Consider the following 7239-nt stretch of genomic DNA (forward strand, 5'->3'; position numbering starts at 1 on the left):
AAAGCCACAGCAATGTCTCAATCAATATCCATAAAATAGTAATGCATTTGAACAAAAATTAAACAATCACAAAAATAATTTTCAATTCATACATTTTTAATGCATTTATACAGAGCAGTATGTAGTAATTCATGAAACCTATATAGATGATAAGCCTGGTCATACTAAAAGCCATACTCTCTATGATACAGATCTATATTACACTGAAAAAAAACTTGATGTATTACTGGTTACCAGTAGTAATAGAATATAAACAGGAACATACTTGGGTCTCATTCTAAAGCTAGCCATGTATTATAGATGGGTGAAAAAGTCATTTTAAACCGATTCTGACGAATATTTGTGCATTTTTGTTACACTAAAGAATGTGACAGACATGATTAGTGCCAGACAGGGCCGTATTTACCACTAGGCCCCCGAGGGTCCGGTGCCTACAGGAGCACCTTTCAGGAGGGCAGCACCAGGAAGCAGGGGGAAGGAAACTTTTTTTTTTTTTTTAGTCACCCACCTCCCGTTCAGACTTGCATTAGTACTGGTAGTTGTTTTTTACTTCACATGTAAGCAAGTGGGATTTTAGGAAAGTGTTGGCACTGTTGCCTGGCAACCGCAGGGTCACAGTTTAGAGGGGAAACCAGGAACTGAGAAAATCCATGAGTAATGGTAATGGGTACAATGATATAGGTTACTTTACTGAAAACAGCACATTTGTACTCCTCTACATATGTCTGTGGCACACATGAGCTTTTACCTTCTTTGCTTCATGACACCACCCCTTTAATTCCTTAACCCCTTAGCGACCCATGACATATCTAATACGTCATGATGCGATCGCGGGGGGGAGATCCGTTCTTCTGCCTGTGCAGAAGAATGCAAGAATGCAGGAATGACGCTGATCCCGGCTTGGCAATAGATTGCTATGGCCTGCAGCAGGCCATAGCAATCTATGACCGATCTAATAGATCTTTGCTGTGTATATACACAGCATTGATCTCTATGAGAGATCAGTGCTGTGTATATACAAGTCCCCCAGGGGGACTTCTAGTAAAAATAAAAGTAAAAATGTTTTTTTATTAATAAAAAAATCCCCTCCCCCATTAAAAGTCCAAATCAACCCCCTTTTCCCATTTTATAAATAAACAAATAAATAAACATATTTAGTATCGCCGCGCGTAATCGCCCCAACTATTAATTAATCACATTCCTGATCTCGCACGGTAAACGGCGTAAAATTCCAAAGTGCAAAATTGCGCATTTTTGGTCGCATCAAATCCAGAAAAAATTTAATAAAAAGTGATCAAAAAGTCGTATATGCGCAATCAAGGTACCGATAGAAAAAACACATCATGGCGCAAAAAAATGACACCTTTCACAGCCCCATAGACCAAAGGATAAAAGCGTTGTAAGCCTGGGAATAGAGCGATTTTAAGGAACATATATCTGTTAACAATGGTTTGAATTTTTTACAGGCCATCAGATACAAGAAAAGTTATACATGTTACATATCGTTGTAATCGTAACGACTTGAAGAACATGCATAACCAGTCAGTTTCACCATAGGGCGAACGGCGTAAATGCAAAACTCACCGAAATCAAAACAATTCCTTTTTTTTTTAATTTGACAGCGCAAATGATTTTTTTCGGTTTCGCAGCATATGTTATGGAAAAATAATGCCTGTCATTGCAAAGTACAATTGGTTTCGCAAATAATAAGCACTCATATACGTCTCTAGGTGAAAAAATGCAAGCGCTATGGACTTTTAAACATAAAGTGGTAAAAGCAAAAGTGCAAAAACGAAAATTGGCTTTGACCTTAAGGGGTTAAAGGAACTCCATGGGCTGGATGCCCTGCACTTGGCCCAAGGAGTGTAGTGCCAAAACCAAAAACTAATTCTACAGCCTATAGCCTAATTTAAGCAAAACCTCTTAAACTGATCTTGAGATGTTTGCTTATTTTTGGATATGATACAATAGAAGGCAGATTACGTATGTAAAAGTTTTTTTCAGTCATTGCCATACTTAGAGTATGTATCACAGGGCACACTTAAACTAACGGCATTATGACTGTGGGAGGTCTATCTGGTATTTTCTCAGAAATATACACGGCACAAACTTGTGACTTTCTTTTTCCCACAGGAATGTTCACTGCTAAACAATTTGTACTATGAATATAGCAAATATAGTTCTCAGCCTGGACATTCATGCAGCACGAATGAAGCTTCTTTAAAAAATGGCCCTGTCCTCATTACACTTCGGTTTTGTGTCCCCATGAAGGAGGTCACTTAGGAATTAAATTATTCCGGCATGATCAGCGTGCATGAAATTGCTAATTAATGAGAGTGATACATTCACTAAGAATATTATATAAAAGAGATTTTCTGATATTTATCTGAACATTTGCTTTGGATATGCAATAAGTGAGGCCTGTTGAGTTTTTGTCTGACATAGCAGCTCAACCTGTAACTTTATTTTGCAGCCCCTTTATTCCCATCGTTGGTATGGTGTCCAGTGGTCAGTCTGCCACAGCTTACACATTGATGGCATATCCTATGGAACAAGCTGATATATGTATGGAAAATAAAAGGGTATTTTCATACTATTGAATACGCGACAAAATTTCAATGACTTCGTTTGAAGTTCCGCTTGCCCCATTAACTCAATATTTATGACATGAAATTGATTGAGTATATTAGACAGGCGGAACTTCAAGCGGATTCCGTCGTGCGGCCTCCACTTGTAATTTCCATACGTATGCTGTAGTATGAACATACCCTAATACGTCATAACTGTCTTATGCTGAATTTGTCAAAGAGAAAACATTTTGCTTGTGTCAAAGTTGGGGAATTTCTCTCAGCCAACATGTAGTGAAACACCATTTGTAAGAAATCACAGCCTCTAAACCTTTCCTGTAGCCAGCTTCCCTTGTATCTCATTGAATACAGTCACTGGGAATCTGTTTCATACCTGACTTTTGTGGGCAAGTTGAGGGGCTTTAAAGGAGAAGTCTGGTGAAAATTTTTATTACAGTATTCTATTGCCCCCCAAAAGTTATACAAATCCCCAATATACACTTATTACGGGAAATGCTTATAAAGTGCTTTTTCCCTGCACTTACTACTGCATCAAGGCTTCACTTCCTGGATAACATGGTGATGTCACTTCCTGGATAAAATGGTGATGTCACGACCCGACTCCCAGAGCTGTGCGGGCTGTGGCTGCTGGAGAGGATGATGGCAGGGGGATGCTCAGTGTCCCTCCAGTGCCCTGTGTCCCTCAGTTACCCCCTGCCACCAATGCATGGATGCAGAATGCACATCTGGGCAAAAATACACAAATGACATGAGATGAGATTGGATATTTATATGGAGTTATATGGAAACAAGCTTGAGAAAGGCTCCAGTAGACTAAGGAGCTGAAACGCGAAGCAATTTTTAAAATCTTAATGTTAAATATTACATTGTGGCCTACGAGTGGGTGTGTGTGAAAGTGATATGTCTCCGCTAGCTAATCTATGGTCATATGTGCTATCAGTGCAAGATCTAAGCTGGTTTTATGGCCTCTACTTAGCTACCTGGCTTAGCTACTTCTATGTACATGAGAGGGGAAGCTAACTCTGCAATCTATGAGCCTGTCTCTGTCTTCCAGGGGATCCACCGCATTCCTGAAATGCAAACCAAGACTTCTCTTTCATCTCAGCAGCAGCAAATATTCAATGTTTAGTGCTGTACTGCTCCTGTTTCTTTCCTTTTTACTCACATAGCACATACCAGTGCATCAGTGTATTTAATGGTGTACTGTATTTTTAAATTTAAAAAAAAAAGTCTTTAGGAACAACGGGTACACTTTAACAGAAGGCAAAGTCTTTATTTTTTTGCATGTTGAATGATATGCAATTTAGCCAGGACCCTTCTGCTCCAATGCGATACCAGTAACATTTAAGTCATATGGTTGTTGCTATACATGAACACTAAATTAATGCTCACTGAAAAAGAATCAATGCAAGATCATGTATGAAGGGGAGTAAATCTCAAGGAAGAACAATTGATGGAAAAATACAGAAAGGATGAATCAGCAGTTCTATACAAAGAGCTATTGTAAAGGCGGCCTAGCAAATATGTGATACACCACAGCTGCTAGGGAACACAACATTCATGAAAATAGAAGAAGATATTTAGCTATTTACTACTAATCAGGCAGTATTAATAATAAGTAATAAACCTAGTATATGTAAGGAACTCTTTCGGTATGTTCACACAACGTCCTTTTTTGGCCATTTCGCATCAGGTTTTTTTTTGGGACAGCCGTTATTTTAGCACCAAAACACAGCCATTTTTGTTCAAATGATGGATGTAATTTGCATTAAACAAACGCGTTTTGGTGCCACAATGACGGCTGTCCAAAAAACATCTGTGGAACTGCAAAAAAAAGTGTGAACATATAATGTATAATGCGTGACAATTGATTTCTGTCTAACATGTCATGTGACTGCCCATGTAATAAGGTTATAATGGGTGTAAAGACTTGAGAAACAGGGAAGTTGTAGTCTTTCCTATGCATGACTGACCAACACACATGATGTTTGGAGTCAGGCAAATGAATCACTATGAGAAGTTAGGAAACTAAGAAACAAGAAGCTGTCGGAGAACATGAACATTTTTTATTTTCATTTTTATCTCATACTAGATCTTCTTACTTGTATGATTATTTTAATGAACTTTGAGTATTCACAGAATGTTGTTTAGTGTATATGCACATGGCTTACAATGAGGTCAGATAAACTGCTAGTCCTCTAAAATTATAGTCCATGTAAGAATATACTGGTAATGACTGTATTTAGCTAAGAGCAAATCTCAAACATTTATCAATATTATAATTCTAACAGGGATCAGGTTGAAGTATCATAGGATTCTGATATAATAGGCTAAGCCAGAACAGAGCCTATTGGTTTAGCACTGAACAACCCCATCTGAAGTCCTTCCTTAAAGTGAACCAATCACTCAGTTAGAGGCCTCTTTCCCTATCAATCACCCCGCAGAGCGCGGTGACAGACAGAGAGCTGTGACTAGTCACGGCCCAGATGACTAGTTTTCAGCTCCCTGCCTGTCTCATGTGCTGGAACAAAAGACTTAGGGTGGTATTACACGGGCCGATGGGGGCCCGATAATACCTGTAAACGAGCAGCGATTTGCTAGATCGTCGCTCGTTTACTGGGCCTATTACACGGCCCGATAATCGTTTAACAAGGGCTGCAGGGACATTGTTAATTGTACTTTGCAATGACAGGCTGAATTTTTTCATAAAGTACACTGCAAAACCATTAAAAAAAATCAATATGTGGTGAAATTGTAAAAAAAAAATTATTATTTTTTTTTAATTTGGGGGGTATTTCGCTTTACGCCGTTCACCCTGGGGTAAAACTGACTTGTTATATATGTTCCTCAAGTCGTTACATTTACAACAATATGTAACTTGTTTAACTTTTATTGTATCTCATGGCCTGTAAAAAATTCAAACCATTGTTAACAAATATATGTTCCTTAAAATCGCTCTATTCCCAGGCTTATAGCGCTTTTATCCTTTGGTCTATGGGGCTGTGTGAGGTGTCATTTTTTGCGCCATGAGGTGTTCTTTCTATTGGTACCTTGATTGCGCATATGCGACTTTTTGATCGCTTTTTATTACAATTTTTCTGGATTTGATGCGACTAAAAATGCGCAATTTTGCACTTGATTTTTTTGCGCTTACGCCGTTTACCGTGCAAGATCAGGAATGTGATAAATTAATATTTTGGGCGATTATGCACGCAGTCCCGGGCTACATGCCGCACCCGGGACCGCAGCGGTTCAGAGCGGTCCCGGGTACGCCCTATGTCGTTATGGGGTTAAAGCCTTTATATGCAAAAATGACTTTTTTTAACATGGGAGTGAACATGTGCTTGCTCTGTACATTTTACTTATAGAAATGTTAATATCCACATAAGATCTAAACTGAACTCAGGATTGAAGATGAGCGAACCTGCCGAGGTTCGGGTTCGTATGAACCTGAACGCTCGGCTTCTGATTCCCGCTGTCTGCCCGCTCCGTGGAGAGGGTGGATACAGCCTGAGGACCACCTAGAAAACTGGGATAAGCTTATGGCTATGGCTGTATCCCAGTTTTCCAGGCTGTCCTCATGCTGTATCCACCCTCTCCACGGAGCGGGCAGACAGCGGCAGTAAGAAGCCGAGAGTTCAGGTTCATACGAACCCGAACCTCGGCAGGTTCGCTCATCTCTACTCAAGATATGAAAAGGCTGAACTTTTTTTTTTTTCATTGAAAATGTCTTGGACATAATAAGTAACTTCCTCCAACCTCAAGAAGAAAATCTATATTACAGATAAGAAAGATCTTCAATATAGATAAGTGTTTAAAACAAGATAACTAAGAGCTGAGCATCCTGCAAATACATTAAACTAAATCGGAGTTCTGGCCTGTGCTCCATGATTGAATTATTGAAGAACCAAATCAGCTTCTTCTGTCAATCTTTATCTGCTCAGCAATTTGTCTCTTGTTCTCTTTATTAAGTAGAGTGAATGCTCCTCCTATTAGTCTTATCATCATTCCTTGTACTTATCAATTCCATGTGACAAGGAGTAATATGCCTATACTGTACATGACATGGATTCAACAATAGATCAGCTATGTTTCTGCTAATAAGGTAAATCTAAAAGAATGATGGTTGACCTCAAAAAGATCAACCAAAACGCTGCAGAGACACCATCATGTGTCTGGACCCTCAATTGTGGTACAGATCACTACTTTTTAATGAATGGATCAGTAGACGTGTGACTGGGTCAGCGGCAACAATAAAATAATCCAGCAACGTTTCAGTAGTACAACTACCTTTTTCAAGCATGGATACAACAAACACAATACATAACTTTATACCTCCCCCTGGAGTGAGATTGGATCACACACAGGGGTCTCCTACAATCAATTAGTGCAAAAACACACCCCAATCCAATTCCATTGGTGATCGGTTGCTAAGCTCCACCCCTTAATCGTTACAGAGGTGACCAACATATACATGTCACAAGATATACATTGCAGCTCTAATTGTCCATAAAAAATCATCATACTGTATCAGTGGTGCCTCATTGGCGATCGCAGGATCCCCCAACTGCTCCAATCTTCCCGGAGATGCTGTGAAGGGCACAAAGAATCAGCGGCGGTGTTCTGTTTGTAAATATCCTTACTGCACGTG

Source organism: Dendropsophus ebraccatus, chromosome 11 (assembly GCF_027789765.1).
Source record: "Dendropsophus ebraccatus isolate aDenEbr1 chromosome 11, aDenEbr1.pat, whole genome shotgun sequence".
In the NCBI taxonomy this organism is placed as follows: domain Eukaryota; kingdom Metazoa; phylum Chordata; class Amphibia; order Anura; family Hylidae; genus Dendropsophus; species Dendropsophus ebraccatus.